This window comes from Lissotriton vulgaris, chromosome 7 (genome assembly GCF_964263255.1).
Source record: "Lissotriton vulgaris chromosome 7, aLisVul1.2, whole genome shotgun sequence".
NCBI lineage: Eukaryota > Metazoa > Chordata > Amphibia > Caudata > Salamandridae > Lissotriton > Lissotriton vulgaris.
In genome coordinates, this window is record NC_141695.1 from 1,727,628,340 (window position 1) to 1,727,650,950 (window position 22,611).

General features: G+C 44.0%; 1 protein-coding gene across 1 annotated transcript in view; it reads right to left on the reverse strand.

Moving 5' to 3' along the window:
* Window positions 1-16,660, reverse strand: part of LOC147706466 (C3a anaphylatoxin chemotactic receptor-like) — a 41,965-nt gene extending 25,305 nt beyond the window's left edge. The window contains exon 1 of the mRNA XM_086932977.1: window positions 16,524-16,660. The gene's annotated coding sequence lies outside the window, so the exon portion shown is untranslated. The remainder of the gene's footprint in view (window positions 1-16,523) is intronic.
* Window positions 16,661-22,611: the final 5,951 nt, after the last annotated feature.

Consider the following 22,611-nt stretch of genomic DNA (forward strand, 5'->3'; position numbering starts at 1 on the left):
AACAGAGAGAGCTCCTGCAAGGACACCTTGGACTACCACTTCCAACTCCACTGCAGCAATGGCTGAGGAGGCAGTACCTGGGCCCAGCAACACCACTGGGCGCAAGAGAAAACTAAAGTTCTCAGAGCAGGAGTTGGAGCACCTAATTGAAGGGGTGGTGGAGAACCACTCCAAACTGTTCGGGAGAGAGTCGAGGAGGGTGCCCGAGCAGGAAAAGCGCAGGATCTGGGTCGGGATAGCGGCCGCAGTGAACTCTGTGGGTGTGGCCGACAGGTCACTAGATGAACTGAAGAAAAGGTGGTACGACCTCCGAGGTCGTGCCAAGGAGAAGGTCGCCGAGAGGCTGGGAGAGTCCCTGGCCACTGGAGGGGGAGGACCTACAGCCCCTCCAAACACCTCCATGGAGGATCGCGTTGAAGACACACTGAGGCGCGCATTGGAGTCACCCGATTGGACTCATCTGTGGGTGTGGCCGACAGGTCACTAGATGAACTGAAGAAAAGGTGGTACGACCTCCGAGGTCGTGCCAAGGAGAAGGTCGCCGAGAGGCTGGGAGAGTCCCTGGCCACTGGAGGGGGAGGACCTACAGTCCCTCCAAACACCCCCATGGAGGATCGCGTTGAAGACACCCTGGAGGCTGAGGCGTGCATTGGAGTCACCCGATTGGACTCATCCCGCCCCACCCAAGAGAGCCTAGGTAAGTGGCTACGACTGCGACCCTGTCCCCTAAGAATGGCCATGACCCTATAGCCTCCCATAATGTTCCAAAGTCATGCCATTGGTGCACATCAGGTAATGCCCTAAAGCATTGTGGGACATGTAGTGTGGCCACAATGTACAAGTACCCCAATGCAGCCAGACAGGTTCAAAAGTACGCAATGCCATAGGCAGTCAGGGAATGTCACCCAGCATGCATGTAGCAACTGCACGTGTGACAGATACATGCAAGTAATGAACGTCCACTTCCCCTCACAGGTGGCGCAGACAGCAGCGACAGCGAGAGGCTGCACATAGATGAGGAAGCACAGGATGACGAGGAGGTGCCGTTACAAACACAGCCTCCAGCGTCTGCCGCAGCACCAACCCCTTCAGCCCGGCCCACTACCACTGTTCCTCCAGCCTCTGCCGCATCCGCAATGCCTAGCTTGACTCCACCAGCAGCTGGCGCAACCACATCAGGTCCCGCGACAGCGGCGACACAGCGGCCACCCACTGTGGCAGGCCAGCAGAGCAGGCATGGCAGGGCTCGCCTGCAGACCAATGCTCCCAGCACCAGGAGGGGGAATGGACAGCGGCTGCTGAGCATGAGTGTCGAACGTCGAATGCTCCGGATTCACCAGCTGCAGGCACGCCGGCAAGGGGTCATACAGTTGCAGCTGTATAACATTGGCAGCAATGTTGCAGGTGTGGGGGACCGGATGGACCGCATGACGGCAGCCATGGCAGGTGTGGGGGAGGGGATGGCCCGCATGACTGCAGCCATGGAGGCCAACACAGCTGCTATGATTTCACAGCGCAACACGGCCCGCCGCCGCCACCGTCAGCTACTGACCCGGCTGACGGCTTACACCCGGTCAAACTATGTTATTGGCAATGCCACCTTGCAGCTATCGCGCCGGTCCCTGGTGCAGCAGCTCATTCAATGCTGCGAGGATGTGGCCAGGGTACTTGAGCACCTCACCACTGCCGTGATGGCACTTCACCCTGCTCTACCTGTCACTGTTGGGGGTGACGATGCCAGTGAGGGCACATCAAGTGTGAGCAGCCACTCTGCCTCACACGTAGGGGCGTTGAGACACCAGGCCCACTGCAGGGACACGTGCGGTGGCTGAGGATGAGCCGGAGAGGCGCACGGGCGCTTCGCGCCGGAGGCGCATCTGACTGAATTGTACTTGTACAGGCACAGGCTGAACATAAGCCTGCCCTGTGTATTGGACGCAGCAGTATGCTGAAATACTGTTTGCAATGGAAGGATGGCAACTGGAACCATTATTGTGATTCAAACAATAATATTTAATTTAGCATCACACATTGGCGTTGTGTCATTCATAAATTTTGCATGCAATTGTGATTTGTTGGGTGAGGGGAGAGGGTGCACTAGAAACTGTTCATTGTGATGTGGTTGCGGCGTCTGTGGCCTTCAGCTGGGTTCTCCCCGCGTGCATGGCGCGCATGTGCAGGTGGCCGGTCGTCCCCTTCCAATTCACTGCCAGAGATGTCGACAGGTATCCGGCGCGAATGTCTGACTAAATATCGAAATCAAAAATATCGGAATCCTATCCCTAACAAGGTAAGTACAAAAATATCGAAAAAATAATATCGTAGTACAAAAATATCGTAATTAAAAATATATCGTTTTTTTAAATGTAGTAATAATATTGTAAAAATAATTATGAAATACATATAATGTTACAAATATTTAATAAAAATATTAAAACATAATTAAAAAATTAAAACTAATACATATACATTTAAAATAAATTAAAATCTTAATAATTAAATGTAATTTTATATTTTTTTATTTCATTTAATTGATTTAATTTAAATTTATTTTATTTTTACCCTGTACGACTGTACCCCAAAAACACAAAACTGACCCTGAACCCTAAAAATACCCCTTTACCCAAAACCCAAAACTGACCCTGAACCCAAAAAATATCCCTGTACCCCAAAAACCCAAAACTGACCCTAAACCCTAAAAATACCCCTTTACCCAAAAACTGAAAACTGACCTTGACCCCTAAAAATACCCCTTTACCCAAAAACTGAAAACTGACCCTGAACCCTAAAAATACCCCTTTACCCATGAACTGAAAACTGACCCTGAACCCTAAAAATACCCCTTTACCCATGAACTGAAAACTGACCCTGAACCCTAAAAATACCCCTGTACCCATGAACTGAAAACTGACCCTGAACCCTAAAAATACCCCTTTACCCATGAACTGAAAACTGACCCTGAACCCTAAAAATACCCCTTTACCCAAAAACTGAAAACTGACCCTGAACCCTAAAAATACCCCTTTACCCATGAACTGAAAACTGACCCTGAACCCTAAAAATACCCCTGTACCCATGAACTGAAAACTGACCCTGAACCCTAAAAATACCCCTTTACCCATGAACTGAAAACTGACCCTGAACCCTAAAAATACCCCTGTACCCATGAACTGAAAACTGACCCTGAACCCTAAAAATACCCCTTTACCCATGAACTGAAAACTGACCCTGAACCCTAAAAATACCCCTTTACCCAAAAACTGAAAACTGACCCTGAACCCTAAAAATACCCCTTTACCCATGAACTGAAAACTGACCCTGAACCTTAAAAATACCCCTGTACCCAAAATTAATTAATATTATTTAATTACCAATTAATTATTAATTAACAATAACAATAAAGTAAATATATTAGCACATTTGCTGTAATTAATTTAATTTAATAATTAATATTATTTTGCACAATTAATTAAGAATAACAATAAATTATATATATAAAAAATCACTATAATTAATGTAATTAAATAATTAATAATAATTAATTACAAACTAATTAATAATTATTAATATGTTAAAAATTATAATAAATAATTAACTAATTAATAGAAATTAATTACCAATTAATTAATAATTAAAATATGTACAAACATATATCAATTAATTAATTATTATTAAATTACTTCCCACCCTATTCCCCTATAAACCCATAACCCGCTACAGAACATATTTATCAATTAATAAATTAATTAAAAATTAATTCTCAATTAATTAATTAATAATTCCTACTAATTAATAATTAATTTAACATAATTAAATTACTTCCCACCCTATTCCCCTATAAACCCACAACCCGCTACAGTAGTAAAAGACAATATTTAATAAAATAACATTAAAAATAAATAATAAAACATAATAAATACAATATAATATACACTATATTTATTTAAAAATTGATATTAGTAACATCAAAGTTATTAATTTCGATATTATTAACATCGATATTTACAACTTCGATATTACTGATATCATACCAATATCGATATTTAGACTATCGATATTACTTACCTTCGATATTTTTGTATTTCGATATTTAAACTTCGATATTTTTGCATATCGATATTTAAAAATCGATATTTTGTCTGTGTACCATCCGGCGCTTGGTAGCAATGTTGTGTAGTATAGCACACACAGCCACAATGCGGCAGCACACTTCAGGACTGTAGTACATGGCCCCACCTGTCTTGTGAAGTATGCAGAATCTGCTCTTCAGTAGCCCAAAAGTTCTCTCAATGCAACTCCTTGTGCGTATGTGTGATACGTTGTAACGCCGTTGCTGTGGTGTAGCAGGGTTGAGGTATGGGGTGAGGAGGTATTCACGCAGGGCGTAGCCACTGTCACCTGAATGAGAGGAGCAGAGGGTGAGTGCCTGTGTAGCGCAGCTACTTCATCGCACTGTGACATTGTGGGCAAAGTGTACTCACCAAGTAGGTGTCCTTCCCCAAAGTCTCCCCTGGACAGTCGTGTGTGGAGGCCGCTGTGCCGGAATATGAATGAGTCATGTGTACTCCCCGGGTACTGTGCACTATGTCCGTGATGTATGTCCTTGCATTGCAGACCATCTGGATGTTGAGGGAGTGGTAGGACTTGCGATTGCGGTACATGTACTCCGTTGCAGCTGGTGGGCAGATGTGGATGTGGGTACAGTCAATGCATCCTATCACGTGTGGGAAATGCGCAACATTGTAGAATTGAAGCTTGGTCTCATCCAATTCCTGTTGGCTCGTTGGAAATTTGATGTGGTGGTGTAGCTGGGTCAGCATTGCGTCAAGGAAACTCCCTAGGCAGCGGGACATGGTGGGCTGGGATATCCCCCCAGCAGCCGCAACTATCCCCTGGAAGCTCCCGGAGGCCAGGAGGTGCAGGCTACACAATACCTGGACATGTGTTGGCACGGCATTGGTCCGCCTTGTTGGGTGCTGCATCAGGGGGTCAAGGTTCTGAATTAGCTTGATGATCATTGCCCCATTCAGGCGGTACTTTGCATAAATTTGCTCTCTGTTTTGGCCCAGCAGGGTGACCCGCTGGCGGAAGATCCTGGCCTGGATTCTGCGTCTCCTCCGTGCTGCTCGCTGTAGCCTTCGCCGCCTGACCACCATGTACATTCCTGGCATTGTGACGCTCCTTATGCTGATGCTGCTTCTCCTTAAGTGTGTTTGGGCAGGCCAGCACCAGTTGCTGATAGGCCAACGGTTTTTCAATTTTTTTTTTACTATGGGTTTGATGGTTACCACCTGCTTTGGGTTGTCCTTAAATTGCGCCTCGCAAAATGCGATTTTGTTTTTTTTCGCTAATTGCGATTTGTCATGAATCCCGATTGCGAGGAATTTGTGATTTCGCTATTATTTTCGCAGAATCCGTGATTTCTCGCTATTTCCGATTCGCAAATGGTCTACTGCCGGGATTCTGCGAATCTTTTAGCGATTTCGCAATTCTGTGTTTGCAAATTCGCATTTTTCATGGTGAATTTCGATTATGGGAATTGCGCCCGCAATAGCATTTTCGCAGCTATTGCGAGCGCAATTTAGCTTCATGAATCAGGCCGTAAGCCCTTGCCAAAAAAGTAAATAAAACAACCTGGTCTTTTCCATATAAACTCTTTACTGTATGCTGCATGTGTATCAAGCCTGTTTTGTGCTTAACTTCTAAACAGTGAGGGGCATATTTACAAGAAAAGTGATGGAGCGCAGTGTTAGCCTGCTTCGCTTAACGCCGCGCTCCGCCACTTTTGAAAAGTAGGCTGCACCATAGTCACAATAATATGGTGCAGCCCTGCGATTCCCCCTACGCTGGTGCTGATTTCAGCTGCCTAGGGCCAACACAGGCACCCTTTCACCATAGTGCCGGGGGCCTGCGGTGTGGGAGTGATGGTTGATTTACAGGAAGGGATACCTTCCTGCACATAAACAATCATTCATTGCGTTTTGCTGTTTTTATGTGTGCGGCACAGTGCAGCACACATAGAAATATCAAACACGAGAAGAAATAACGCTTTTCTCTTTGCTTAGCTGCCCTATATTTACGCCACCCTAGTAAATATGGGGCAGCGTCAAAATCAATGGGTGTTGCAATGGAACGTCCACCGCAACACTCATTGCCCACCCTTTCATGCTAAGTATAGCGCGAAAGGATGCCTTATTTACATGGCAGCATTAAGCCACGTTAAGTGGCTCAACAATGCCTTGTAAATAAGGCAAAGCCCCTAACGCCACAGGAACATTAAAAAAAGTAATGTTCCTGTGGCGATAGGGGCTTGTAAATATGCCCCTGGGTGTTATGAACCAACTCAATGCTCTCCTTTTATCAACATTTGGAAGATGAAAGGCTGTTTCAGGAAAATCCTTTTAAGCAAACTCCGGTTTTTCATATTTCCATTCATCACGTATGCCACGCATGACATCTCTACTAAGCCAACCAAAAAAGACTTGAGCAAGTACTAATGTTACCAGCACCGACAGGCTTAACAACAACATAGACTGAGACAAGGGATGCCATCTAATTAAAGTGGCATACCCAAATTCCATGCACTGTGCCAGGTCATGGTTTGTAGGAACAGAAGAGTTTGCATGGCCTGGAAAAGCAGAATAAACCTACCACGAATAGGGCACTTTACTCCACACCCATTAACAACGCGTGCCTTTACTCCACGTTTTTTACTCCGCAAAAACGTTTACAATGCAAATGATTACAACGCATTGTCCATTACAATGCAATTTACTATTCTAACGCCACTGGGGCGCTGTAATGGGTAATGCTTTGTAATGGTTTGATGTGTAAAGCCCTGCGTTGTAAACGTTTTTTCAGAGTAAAAAATGTGGGACAATGATATGCGTTGTAACGCATGCGGAGTAAAGGATGTTTCCCACCTACCAGAGTTGCCCTTTTTATCTCTCTTATGTTTCCCTTCAGTTGTCTTGATAATCTGTGAGATCACTGAAGGTATGTTTGCTCTGAGGTTTCACAACAGAGCCACATCTCCTAACCCATCTCCAAGGGTGGATCCTGACCCCTCAGACTGGGCTAGTGGGAGACTGATGTTTTATGGCAGCTGAATCGGATCACTGACAGAATTTCGACCTCATAAATATCGACCTACAAGAATATCGAGTCAACAATATCAAGGGCAAAAATATCGACATCCTATCTACAACATGGTAAGTACAAAAATATCGAAAAAATAATATAGATGTAAAAAATATCGATGTTAAAAATATCGATTTTTTTTCTTTTAATATATAAATGTAAAATTAAGTATATAACACTAATAAATAAAATATACATATTTAAAAGTATCTAATAATGTTTAAAATTAATAAATAATACATATATATTAATAATACATTAATTAAATATATACAGTAAATATATAATATATATGTACTAAACAATAAGTATTAATTATTTTACTAATTTAAAAATTTATAAAATATATTCAAATTTACTTATACATTTACAAACATAAAACAATAACATAAATAAAATGTAAGTAATATAAAAAATAAAATAAACATTTAATTTTTTTTCAATTAATTATATAAAACGTTGGATAGCGTAAGGGTAAAAATTACTATTCCTACTCCAGAGAGTACAACAGTAGGGAAAGCGTTTGATAGCGTAGGGGTAAAATTACTATTCCCACTCCAGAGAGTGCAACAGTAGGGAAAGCGTTGGATAGCGTACGAGTAAAAATTACTATTCCCACTCCAGAGAGTGCAACAGTAGGGAAAGCGTTGGATAGCGTAGGGGTAAAAATAACTATTCCCACTCCAGAGAGTGCAACAGTAGGGAAAGCGTTGGATAGCGTAGGGGTAAAAATTACTATTCCCACTCCAGAGAGTGCAACAGTAGGGAAAGCGTTGGATAGCGTAGGGGTAAAAATTACTATTCCCACTCCAGAGAGTGCAACAGTAGGGAAAGCGTTGGATTGCGTAGGGGTACAAATTACTATTCCCACTCCAGAGAGTGCAACAGTAGGGAAAGCGTTGGATAGCGTACGGGTAAAAATTACTATTCCCACTCCAGAGAGTGCAACAGTAGGGAAAGCGTTGGATAGCGTAGGGGTAAAAATTACTATTCCCACTCCAAAGAGTGCAACAGTAGGGAAAGCGTTGGATAGCGTAGGGGTAAAAATTACTGTTCCCACTCCAGAGAGTGCAACAGTAGGGAAAGCGTTGGATAGCGTAGGAGTAAAAATTACTATTCCCACTCCAGAGAGTGCAACAGTAGGGAAAGCGTTGGATAGCGTAGGGGTAAAAATTACTATTCCCACTCCACAGAGTGCAACAGTAGGGAAAGCGTTGGATAGCGTAGGGTTAAAAATTACTATTCCCACTCCAGAGAGTGCAACAGTAGGGAAAACGTTGGATAGCGTAGGGGTAAAAATTACTATTCCCACTCCAGAGAGTGCAACAGTAGGGAAAGCATTGGATAGCGTAGTGGTAAAAATTACTATTCCCACTCCAGAGAGTGCAACAGTAGGGAAAGCGTTGGATAGCGTAGGGGTAAAAATTACTATTCCCACTCCAGAGAGTGCAACAGTAGGGAAAGCATTGGATAGCGTAGGGGTAAAAATTACTATTCCCACTCCAGAGAGTGCAACAGTAGGGAAAGCGTTGGATAGCGTAGGGGTAAAAATTACTATTCCCACTCCAGAGAATGCAACAGTAGATAAAACATTGGATAGCCTAGGGGTAAAAATTACTATTCCCACTCCAGAGAGTGCAACAGCAGGGAAAGCATTGGATAGCCTAGGGGTAAAAATTACTATTCCCACTCCAGAGAGTGCAACAGTAGGGAAAGCGTTGGATAGCGTAGGGGTAAAAATTACTATTCCCCCTCCAGAGAGTGCAACAGTAGGGAAGGCGTTGGAAAGCATAGGGGTACAAATTACTATTCCCACTCCAGAGAGTGCAACAGTAGGGAAAGCGTTGGATAGCGTAGGGGTAAAAATTGCTATTCCCACTCCAGAGAGTGCAACAGTAGGGAAAGCGTTGGATAGCGTAGGGGTAAAAAATACTATTCCAACTCCAGAGAGTGCAACAGTAGGGAAAGTGTTGGATAGTATAAGGGTTAAAATAACATACTTATAAATAAACGATTTTTGTAATTATAAAAAAATAAACTATTAAATAAATATAATCAATATACAATACCTATACTTAATTATAAAACACAATATATTTTACCTAAAATTAATTTAAAATAATACCATTTAATAATATTTAATTACCAATTAATAATTAATTAACAATTATATTATTAGCAATACAATTAGTTTTAATACATTAATAATTAATTAAATTTACTTTACTTCCCACCATATTTCCCTATAAAACCACTACCCACAACATAACACATATATGCATTTATGAATTAATGATAAATAATTAGCAAATAATTAACATTAATTAAATATTAATTAAAATTAATTACCAATTAATTAAATTTATTTTATAATTCCTACTAATTATTAAATAATTAACCATAATTAAATTACTCCCCACCCTATTCCCCTATAAACCCACATCCCGCTACAGAAAATATATATCAATTAATCAATTAATTTTTTTTCCAATTAATTAATAATAATTAGCAATTCATTATAATTAATTAATTAATCCTACTAATTATTAATCAACTTACCATAATTAAATTACTTCCCACCCTATTCCCCTATAAACCCGCAACCCGCTACAGAACATATATATCAATTAATAAATTAATTACAATTATTTTCCTATTATTTTCAAATAATTACCAATTAATTATAATTTATTAATAAATTTTACTAATTAATAATCAATTTACCATAATTAAATTACTTCCCACCCTATTCCCCTATAAACCCACAACCCGCTCCGGTACTAAAACATACAATTTTCTTATAAATTAATTTATTATTATATAAAATTAATACACATATAATAGTAATTATTTTAAATACTTAAATTAAACATATAACACATACATAATAAAAAACTGTAAAATAATACAAATATCGATATTAGCGTCATCGAAATTAGTAACATCGATATATATGCTATCGATATTACTAACTTCGATATTACTTACATCGATATTAAGAATTTCGATATTACTTACCTTGGGTTCATATTCTGTCCTACGATATTCTTGACTTCGATATTATGCTCCTTCGATATTTCAGACTCGATATTATGGTAGGTCGATATTTCCTACTCAATATTTTGCTGTGTACCGGTGCCTTTATCCTCCTGTGGACTTTAAAACGTGGTTACATTTTGCCTTTGGTCCCTGATTCAAAAATATAGCAATTTCTAGCTATAAGGGGGCAGAGGATTATAAATATTCATGATAAGTCAATTTCTGTCACCAATACCCCTGAGCTTGCTTTCCCTACCTGGGATGTGCTGAGCACTGCTGAGCAACCAGTGTACCTTGGCTGTGGATGCCTGAATCCAATCCAGGTTTTCACACAATGGCCAGCTATGTCCAAGCCCTCCTGCCTTCCAGGACAGGGGAGAATCCACAGGGATCCCCTGGACTTTGAATGGAGGCGGGTGCTTTGACTGGGAGGCTTTCCTCCAATGCCCCCCCAATGGCTTCCTCAGAGAAGTGTGGCTCACTGGTTAGAGCAGGCAGACCCTGAAGCAGAGGTCAGACCCGGGACCAGGGTTCAATTCCCGACGCGGCAGGGTCTTGAGCTCAAATGTCCATGGACTCGATAATTCTCGCTTCAGTGCCTGACCTAATCATGGGTTCACACTCTGCAACTCTGGGCATTAAGCTTGCTTAATCTCCACAACGGCCCCCTGCGGCGGGATGCCTGGCTTTCACCTTGGGGATGCCCTGTAGGGGCTATCTCACAGGGAAAAGCCAGGACGGGTTCCCAAGGCAAGCGCGGAGATACCCCTTCGGGGGTCGATTCTGACGCTATATAAGAAACATAATAATAATAATAATAAGTCCATCACTTGCAAACCGTCTTGTCTTCAAGAAGCACCGACCCAGAGAAGAGCTTTGCTATGGGCAGGTGGTTTCTGGTGGCCCTTTCCCTTCCAGATCAAGACTCTGGAGAGGTCATGAGACTGTCCTCGCCCTGGCAGAAGAGGAGGCTGCAATGCCCACCACGAGCCGGCTAGGTGCCAGGAGGATCCTGCAGACCAAGTGGCCAACATGCTCATTAGAAACAACTGCAAGGGCAGAGGTCGGTGGTCTGCAGTGTTGCATTCAAGGAGTGCAGTACGGTGGACCTGCTGTATCCTCCCCCTGCCCAGCATGGGTCCTGCTGAGTGATAGTGGTGGGGGGGGGGGGGAGAGGATTAAAGCCAGGCATGTGAACCAAAGCTTCACCTTCTCAGCAAGTGGTGCATGTTGCACAGGTCAGTGAAGTTAACTACCTTCTAAAAACAATGCTGTGTCTGGTACCACCTCTGATTCAAGGAGATCCCGTATATCCAATTTCCCATCCCCTGAGTGTCACTGAGGTTTTTTGTCTTCACCCTAGCACTTCAGATTATCTTCAGTTTGCTGCAACAGGTTGCCCTGTTTCTGGCCCTAGCCTAACCATTCCAAATACATCAGTAAAACTCAAGTTGGCCACAGCCCCAAAATCACAGTTGTCAGCTTTTACTAGTCAAGCCTGTATGCCCACTGTGTACCCTGTCGAATGAAAATCCTGACAGAAAAGGTCCAGTTCCCACAGATCACTGAGTGTTAGTTTGTGTTCCTCCAGGAGACATTGCTGTGCATGCTCTTTCTATGCAGCACCAGTCCCACCTCTTTTGACTGGTGTCCTGCTGACCCTCTGATTGGTCCTCTCTGTGGCTGTGACTAGTGCGATAGAGAGCCTCTAATACCGACTAATGGATCCATGGAGACCATTTTAAATGGACACTACACCAAAGTATTGTGGCCTGAAGACTTGGCTAGGAACTATCTTTTGGTTTGGTTGTGCTTTTGGGACTTTACTGAACTTTGGGATCATTTATTTTGTTTATTCAAACAAATCACTTCAAGATGTGAGTCCGAATGTCACGGAACGACTATCGAGTGCCACAATATCACGACCAGAATATCGCGGACCAAAACATCGACAGGTGAATATGTATAGATTTCTATAACTCACTCTGCAGGGTATGTAGATTTGAAGTTAAGAATAGTAAACCTATACCTCCCTCTGTGTACTTACCTCCTCAATATTTTGGTTTTCCAAACCTTGGTAACCATATTGTGGCCACTCGACATTCCTTCTGCGATATCCCAGCCTACAACATGAGTTCAATCCTGCTGGAGTATGAAGCTGTACACCCAGGTCAGAAGCAAAGTGGCACAGAGGGCTGATAGATCACATTCAATTGGATACCAGTCTTGAATGTCTACCTCTGATTGGTGGAAATATGTAATAGAAAACCATAGTCAAACTTTAAAACTCTCCGAACCACCAAATATGGCATTGACTTGTCAAGCAGCTTCAATAGCTGGTCCTTGTGATAAAATTGTCCATCACACCCTATGGGGGAGCAACCTTTATAACGCAATTTTTAGCACACAGTGCTATTACAACGCAGACTTTACAACGCAAACCATTACAACGCATTACACTGGGGGGCGCTCTAGGACAGGGAATAGTTTTAATTTACTATCCAACACCATCCCTAGTGTCCACGGGGACTGGTGTTGGAATAGTAAATTAAAATATTCACTATCCAGCACCCCCCAGTGTAATGCGTTATAATGGTATGCTTTTTAAAACTTGCGTTGTTACAGCATGCATGGTAAAAGCATGCGTTGTAACAACGTACATCCCACCTTATGTTCTTTGTTGTGCTAGCTCCTAAGGTGTAACTACTATAATCAGTTTTGTGCATTGTGTCTTTGCACAAAATGGACTAGAAATGTTCTATTAGGCATGTGTTTATCATGAAGTTTACTGCTCTGTTTTCCATACCTGCATACAAATATCTAATTTGTTAATTAGTATTTGATCTAACTGGACAGTGAGTTTATTGCGTGTTGCCCTCTGAGGCATGTTGTACCTGAGTGTCTAAACCCCGCCCATCTCCTGGAGAAGACCTTGACTGCTCCACTCCATGTGCCAGTCTGGAGGGGATCCCTAGATATTTCTGGATGATCCAATGCAAGAAGAGCAGAATTCCAGGCTTTCTCTGACCTGGCCGGGGACAGGCTGCCCACTGAGCCCTAACTGAGTCCTCTGTTCAATCTTTCATGGTCACTGCTTGGTACTTTTGCCTCCATCACTGCGGAAACTGATACCCCTTCTCAGTGGCAGCAGCAGGCGGGTGAAATGCCCGCTATATTAAGCTCCCACCTGGACTAGAGCAGTGTGCTTTCCTTAGACCTTTCCAAATTCCTATCAAATCCAAGTCATCCAGAATCAAGCAGCCAGACTGGCAGAGTTCTCCCAAACTCCTCTTCATTGCTCTCCTATCAAGGACAGGATCACTTTCAGTGTCTTGTGATTGGTTCCCAGTTCCACCCATGGGCATGAACCTGTCTTCATCCAGATTGGATCCACTGGTACAGCCAAAGATGATCCCTCAGCTCCTCTTCTCCTGAACATGAAGTCCCATCTCAGGGGAAAGTGCTACTTGTGACCACTGAGTCACCCGAACCGTGCCAGCCGCCACTGATTAACAACTGAGGGGGATATGAGGTAGGACATTATGACCCTGAACCGGGTCGGGAATGGGCACTGCCCACTGGACACAGTGACCACTTCCTGGAGATAGGAAATAGAAGCTGTACGGAAAAAAATGGCTTTGTTGCGCCATCTAGCGGAGGCAAAGGGACATGAGTGGTACGAGGTGAGCTCCGACTGCTGTGGAAAAATCATGTGCTGGAGGTGACCTAACAAATATATAACATCGATTAGTAAATAATGGAATGGTAAATTCTCCTGTGTATATTAACATATTGGTTTTTGGTTACATTAATTCTAAACTACGTTTGCCATTTCTAAAGTTCTAAGGACATCATTACGAGTTGCATGTTTCGAGGTGGGCAGATAACGGTGGGAAAGGTGGAATTTATGGCCCATGCTGGTGTTCCCACACCAAGTTACAGGGAGTCACAAGCTATTCCCATTTGAATGGGGAATAACATGCAGACCCTGAATACCAGGTCCTTTTCTGCATGTCATTCCCCATTCCGGGACGAATAATGTGCCTTTTTCTGTTGCCATTAGCTATCCTGTTTGGGCCTCCGCACTTGATGAAACCCCACCTTGCAGTTCTGGACACAGCAGGACTAGCCTGGTTACTGTAACCAACATCTGGAAACCACTGTATCTCTTGTTGCCTGTAGAGGTTTCCCCCACCGAGGGATACAACCGCAGGCAACTTGTAATGAGGTCATAAGTGGTGTAAACAACAAATATTATTACAACTAAAAATAACAATACTTGTTGCTTTTGTATAACTTGTGCTCTGACAATGGGGCAAGCCGTGTCAGGCGTTAGACCTGTGTCCTGCAAGTCGTTCACACATCTTTACTAATGGTGCAGCGTCTATAAACCAGGCAAATCCTAGTGGGCGCTATATGAGGTTACTGCCTATTATTCTTTATTTACAGCAGTCTGCCGTCCTCCTTTACTCACCATCTACCCTTCCATTTTCAATGAAGGAGCAGGCTGGCATGATGCAGGGAGGAATGGACAGGGCTTTGCAGATAGTGTGCCTCTGTGGCTGGGATATGGCAGAGGAGGGTCACAGCTCTCTCCAGCAGACCTTCAGTCACACTCATTCCTTGTAAGGCTACCAGGAGCAATGCTTGGGTCTTCGGATACCGCATCATAAAGTGCCCACACGCCTACCTACTTAAGGGCCAACAGAGCATGGACGTTTATGGGATGGGGGACTGAGAAAACAGAAATAGAGTCCATTCAGAACATCTTTATACTTTTTATTTTATTATTTTAACTATTTTATTGAATTATTTGATTCTTTCTAATTCTTTTATTTTATGTTTTTATACTCTACACATGCAACTGAGAGCCGGTGAAGAGTGCACTGAAGAGGGAAGTCTGGAGAGCACTGTGGGTACCTTCAGTGGAAGAGACATGTAAACACGACTGGTCATCCATAGGTGAACGACCGACCTGGAGACGAGGCGCGGGAGGTCAGGTGGTACCAGGGGGGCCTATCTGAACAAGGTGTGGCAGAACCTTGAAGGTGAGAGTAAATCAGAAGATAGATGGAGGCATGTGCCCAGCCTCTGCCCAGCCTTGGAAAGGGTTGGGAGGAAGGTGGGAAGGACATGGGAAGCCCATGCTTCTAGATGGGACTTTCATCCTTGAGAAAGAGAGTTTGGCCAGTCTATGGCATCTGGTTGGCTGGGCTGGGTGGGGAGAAGGATGTTGAAGGGAATGATACTATGGGCACCAGGCAGAATCAGTGGGGCTGGATGAAGGGGGCTTTGCTACTGTGTTGGAGTCAGAGTCAGCACCATCTTCCCTCCCAAGGATGGAGAAACATTTCTGGCAGCAGCATGATGATATGGGAGGGAGAATCCTGCGGGATCCAGGTGGTGTTAACCCAGAACAGCCTCCAAATAACCACATTGGTGAGCCATAGAATACTATTGTGCAATAGAAATAGAGAGAACCAGACAGAACTGGAGGATCCCCAAACAGGATTACATCCTGTATCCCCAGCTGACTGAAGGTCACCTTTCCTACCAGCTCCAAGCGGTTGTATAGTGAGCACCTGGGACCACCACTCTGGGTCTGAAGCAGTTCTGGGTTCCTCATCACCTATGGCAAGGGAATGAGTTACCAAAATGAGGCCCAAATTTAGTACATTTTGTGCAGTGCTGGGTTGAAACCTGCAGCGCTGTATTGCGAAACAGGGTTAATAATTGTGGAGAGCCATATTCACCAATGGGCGTAAGCCAATGGTGTCATCAGCAGTGCTCATGGGAAAAGAAACGTTTTGTGCACTGCTAAGCTATGCAACCATAATGCTTTTACAGAAAATACATTTATTAATATGCAATTAAACTGTTCCCAGTGCAAACATTTTTATAAGTGCCATTAAAAGGATGGACCCTGGACTACCAGGTCCTATTGCTCTTGGGCCAGTGTCACCAGGATGATTGATCCCTTATGGAGGATCCTATGGAAAACGGTGAATGCTCGGGATCAGGCAGTGACCCCAGTGCTCTTTTCTCCTCTGAAAATGCACACATAGAAATTATAATTCTACTTATCCAAGGGATTAGGGGACAGGTTTGGGGAACACAAACAGATAGTGAGGCAACTCATGCTGTCACTGAGGCATTTGGCCAGAACCCACATTTTAGCACCTTGCACCAGCTATGCATTCAATGATCTCACACAGGCGCTTCAAAACAAAATAACAAGTCCAATGATCAAAGGGCAGAGAGACTAAACACATCTCTCGACCACTAGAGAGGACCGCTCCAATTCCAGAGGCCAAGAATTGAATGGGCGCAGGATCTGCACTCACCTTCAGAGTCCGGCGATGGGCTCCAGGTTCCTTGTCTCGTGGTGAGCACTAAGGCTTGACGCAGCTAGTTCACTGAACCCCCAGGAGCAGCCGGTCCACCCAACCCTACTAACATCAGAGCTGAGGTCAGATTTGACCTTCGATAATATCTGTTCGTGGGATTTCTGAAACGCCTTCCTGCACGCATGAAGAGGAAGCAGAAAAATGTTGCTCTGACCACAGAACAGGAACTCTCTAATGCTTATTTGGTATAAAAAATGAGGGGTTGAAGATTGCAAGATTCTCCAATTCCTGGAACTTGTTAGAGAGGTGGAGTCCTCTTAAGAACTAAAGATAGACTAGGGGGTAAGATCTAGAGAGATCCGAACCATGGCCCACTGGCCCCCTGGATGGACCACTGAATGGACTCCAGATGGGAGTCAGCTCACAATCCACAAGCATCTGTAGATGGCCCAGCCCAGATGAAGCCCACACCTGCAGCAGCTGGCATTATGCCCAGCTACCCCTACACTCGTGGGCAGAAATTGCCTTCTCATTAAAAGTCAATTAAGAAATAGGATAAGCTGGTCTCTGACTTCTCCCACTTTTTTAAAAACCATTTTTAACTGCAAGTAACCCCCATGCTTGTGCTTTCTCATTTGGACTACTCCAAGGGATTGGAATCTCGCCCTACCAATGGTCCAGATACTGCTAACACTGACAGCTAAACACCCTCCTGGACCTGAGGGGGAAGGCAGCCAACTGCCTCTCATCCCAGCACAGTTCACCCCATTGCATTCTGGTAAATGCGGTACAATTACTTCAAGGTTGCTGTAGTTTTTCACCAAAGTTGGTGCAGATAGTGCTGTTAGCTCTAGACAAAGTTTCTGGGGTTAGCCCTTGATTAGTAGAAAGCAGAATTAGTTGAGAGCAAATACAAGTCATCTGGATTTGTGGTAAATGCATTTCAGCAATCCCAGATGACTTTTGTCTGCCAACGTGGTTGTCACTGTCAAGAAACCGATGGTCCCTTCTGACTCAGAATAGAATGGGTGTATATAGGCTTTAGTAAACAGTGTATGGACTCTACAATATTCGTGATGGAGTACCCTGTCCACCAGACTCTAAATCTAGCCCTCGGCTTCATGTTTAGACTGAATCTGCAAAAGAGGTTATTGCACAAAAATAACCATTCCATGTCTCAGAGCAAACTGACAAGGAAATTGGTTAAAACCAGTAATGAAGACAAGTTTGTTATAGAAGGTGAGATACAAATACATAGAGTGTCACAGAAGTTTCTAGTACCGATCACATAAATAGATTATCACCAAAATAAAAACAGGTGCATTGAGGAGCTAATGAAAGAGCGTGTAGATGTCTTCCATAAGTAAATAACAATTACATGGTTTCGGCTGAGCAAATAGGATTTTCAAAATTCACACCTCGGGTGACACATCTTGTGATCAGAGTGAGAATGAGGAGAAAAACATAGCTATTACTATACTCAAACAAATTTTGTTTTAACTTGATAAGCCCTCCCACTCTTGCTGTTTTTCTAAACAACCACGTTCTTCATCGAAACACTTCCTGTCCTTCTCCATCCTCTCTTCTGGGACACCATCTTCAAACTCTTCTTTATTATAAATCGAGTATAGTTCCCTTGCCTCCTGTAAGACAATGTGGATTTGGATGAGATTATAAATCATCAGGAAAATCACATCAAATATAAAGATAACAAGAGATGAATGTATGCTACTCAGCTCCCGCTGGCCACCCTGTATTCACAGGAACCCTGCATATATCCAGAGTTTTAAAAATCATAATATAGTCTTATAGCCCGCCATAGGGGCTATACCGGCTATTAAAGGCCCGCTTCAGGGTTAAAGGCCCGAGCCGAAGGCGAGGGCCTTTAACAAGGCAGCAGGACTTTAATAGCCGGTATAGCCAGGCTACGAAGGGTTATAAGGCTATTAGAACATTCTGCCACTAGAGGGCAGAATGTTCTAAGAAATAAAACAAAGCCTTCAGGGAGCGCGAGGGGATTGAAATCCCCTCAGGCTCCCTGAAGCCTTTGTTCACAGCAAAAGCTGTGAACAAAGAAGCATTGGAATGTTGGAGCTCCGGGCTTATACCAGCCATTATAAGCCCAGAGCACTCCATTGTTTTCAATGGAGCTCCCAACATTCCAATGTTCAAACGTAGCCTTATTGCCTCCTGCTGAGGGCTATACTGGTTGCTAAAGGTCCTGAACGGAGGTATAGGCCTGAGCCACAGGCCCGGTCCATAACAGGGGAGAGGGTCCTCTATAACCTGAGGCACAAGGGGTGTGAGTCTATTAGAAAGTATCACCCACTGAGGGTAGGATGTTACAGATTAAAAAGGGAGAAACAGAAAGGCAAGCATTGTAATGTTGGAGCAGAAGGCCTGAACCAGACATTATTAGTCCCGAGTCACTGTAGTGTCTTCAGAGGACCTCTCAACATTCCAATGCTCCAGTTAACGATATTTCGACTGCTGGAGCTCCAGGGATAACATTCCCTGGGACACTCACAAACGGGGGGCAGATTTATCAAATGCTGCTGTGTGCTGTGTGACGGGAGAGAGCAGGGATGCACCATATCTACTAAGATATGACACATTCCTGTGCTCTCACTGCCCTGGCTTAATTTGTGCTGCCTAGCACCAATGCAGGCACCCTTGCGCCATGCTGCAATGGTGCCTGTGTTATGAGTAGTGTTGTTTTTGTACAAGAAGGGACACCTTTCTGCACAAAAACTATCCTTAGAGGCATTTTGCTCTTTGTCCGTTTGCTCCAGAATGCAGCACATCTACACAGAGGAATTAATGAGGAGAAATTAAGATATTTCTCTTTTTTATGCCTCTGTTGGGAAGGGGTGCCATTTTGATGCAATCCCAGGTTTACTACCGTTAATAAATCTGAAGTTGCATCAAAATCCATGGGTAGATGAATGGGAATGCCCATGTGCTCCCTTTGGAACGCCTTTCCTAATGCGACTTTGCATTACTCTGGATTTACTAAGCCATGGATGGCCACTCAAGGTGGTTTTGCGCGGAGTAGTAAATCTCACTTAAGCCCTTGCATAGCCTTGCGTGATGCAAGAGCGATGCAAGAGCAAGCAAGGGCTTAGTAAATATGGCCCTGTTGTTTTTTTTCTAATGCAGCATTGGCCGATAAACTGACCCCTCAGACTGGAGTGCTGGATGCAAGTGACTAGCGGTTGCTTCTAAGAGGACCTCTATGGTCCTGCTGGCCTCCAGAGGCACTGGCAGAGAATCAAGAAAGCAACACCTTTACAACTCTGCGATTATACCTGAGGACAGAGGGAGTGGAGTTTCTTCCATCTTTGCGGGTTGTCACAGAAGAGCCACAGGCACAGACATCAAAGAGGGTGAAGAAAGAATCATGTGAACTGCAAAGGCAATAAAACTAGGGTACCGGTGGAACACTGGTGCTTGGGGATGCAGAAGTGCAGTGAGCTTGACCCAGTACGCTCGCTGCCTGCTCATCTTTTTCTTCACTGGGGTGGTGGATTACTGCCGTGCTGGGGGCAGTGGTGTGGAACAATTGTCAGAGTAGCAGTGTCGGCTGGCAGGGGACAGGGCTGGCACAGGAGGGAAGGAGGGGGGAGTAAAGACAAATCCACTTACCTTTTGTTTCCGGACATCTCTCCCCATTGGTCCCTTCAGACACCTTCTCCTCGGCTTCCATAGCTGAAGGAAGCTGGAAGCACAAAGGCTCCCTCCCCTAAGTTAATCACAACGCTGCAATGTGATTGGTCTAAGCACCGTGGTTCAACGCACAGACAGGGACTGTGAGACTTTGCATGTTCCTCATCAGGCTGTGTATTGTAAGCCTGGTGGGGAAGATGCAAAGTGCGCATGACTGTTTTGTCAGCCCAAGAAGCACTTGCAATGGGCAAACCACTCCTCCACTGTAACCCCAGCCCTGCCCTAACCCAGCCCGTAGTGAAAAATAAAATTATAATGCATAGGTTATTATCATTTCATTTTTTTGCTGCACTGCTCTTAAAGCAGTGGGGCGACGCTCCTCCGCCTAAGTGGAGGAGCTGCCACTGCAGAGTGGGGGTGCTGCCATCAATGTTGTATCAATGAAGTCACGGGCATTGTGAAAAATGCAAGCGTCACACAAAGCACCGGCATAGCAAATGCGTTCAGCAGAGTGGTAAGGGTGTAGTATGTATCCAGTGGTGCATTTTGGAGCACACTGTCACAAATATATCTCTAAAGCATAGTGTGCTTGCCCACTGCCATTTACAGACAGCACATATTCCACAGAAATGGCCAGTGTTTGCTCAAACATAACATTTTACTAATAAAACTACGCAGCGCACAAACGGTATAGTGTGGAAAACAGGTGCCATTGATTATTTCTATTGTGCACAATCGTCTATTGATTTATTTTGATATTGAAATCTGTTTCAATCACACTTCAGAATTACAAAAAAAAGTGCTACATTTGTGCTTTCTTAACTTACGGATTCATTCCGAAATATTTGTGCAGTTCATTTACAGGTATTTAAACGTTGTTGTGTGTTAGTAAACGCTGACATCCTACAGGCATTCCTTTCAGATTCCGTATACCAGGCAAGATTGTGGAAAAGTTCACTTTCCAAAATTTTCTAACTTTGAAGTCAGAGAAAGAAAAGCTAACACAAAATTCCATTTTAAAAGAAAAAGCAACAATTAGAACACATAGGCTGACATTTGACCTTTTGTTTTTGAACACACATCAAATGTGGCAAGATAGAAACTAAGGGGCAGATTTACAAGTCCCTTGCGCCACTTTTACGTCACTTTTCCCATGTTAAAGGTGACGCAAAAGTGGCGCAAGGGGCTTGTAAATCTTCCCCTAAATTTAAAGCCATATTTATTGCTCATTCACATTTACCCCATTATGATTAACTTGGGGTTGCTGCAGCACCCCACCCTACTTTCAACAACTATGTATGTGGGCTACTAGTGGCTGGCTTGTGGGAGAGGTTCAGAGTGGTCTTTCCCCTTCTCAAAGTAACTACCAGCTATGTACTCTTTGAAAGATAAAATACCGCAATAAGCAAGGTTCAGTGGGCCCTTATGCCTCTGGACCCTGGTGCCACTGCCCTTACTGCACCAATGGAAGCTACGCCCCTGCCCGGAGTGCTCTTAGAAGATTAGGCACTCCTAGCAACAACTCTTATAACACATCACAGAGTAGCAAAAGAAGACACCTTTGCACATAGAGGAGCATATCTAATACTATTTCATGCAACGTGGGCCAGCCAGGGAGCTTTCTGCGCTGCGTGCACGGGCGAAAGCAGAAATGCTCCATAATTGCAAAGATCTAGAGCATGTCCGCTCTCTTCTTGCACTGATGCACTGCGCTCTGAATAGCAGCATGGTGCAAGGGTGGCTGCGTAATGCGCAGGATTGTTTTTTGTGCAGGAAGTGTAGGCCCTGAGTGCCGTATTTATGAGGCCTTTACATCACCGTTGTGTCACTTTTTGTGATGCTGCATCAGGGTAAAAAATGCGCCTCACTGCGCCATATTTACAAAGTGACGCTTCTAGGCATATGCATCCCCTTGTAAGCCCCTGCTGTACATTACACCTGCGTCAGGTATAGTGTATGCAGTGTTGGCGTTCCGGTGCAGAAAAGGCTCGTAGAAGTGTTGCAGTAAAAACTATGAGATTTCACTGCAATAATTCTACGGCCTCACTGCGTCAAATCCATGTGCCTGCTTGAAGGAGGCGTAAGGGGTGGCGAAGGCCTTATCACACATTGCTGGAGTTGCATCTGTTTCCAGACACACTCCACCGTCTATTTTGCGCCGACAGATACACCAAGATTCCCTAATAAATCTGTCAATCCTTACAACATGGTGCGCTGTACAGTAAATATGGCGCGTCCTTGGTGTCGCAGGGAGGGTGCACTGAAAAGTGTTGCCTCGCTATTTTACCGCAGGGATGTGACACTTTTCATAAATGAGGCACTGAGTACTTGAAAGGACCCCCTCATTTAAAGCACTGCTCTACACCAGAGAGTTGCTCATGGTGATATTGAGGGAACATTTTAGGGACAGAAAGCAACT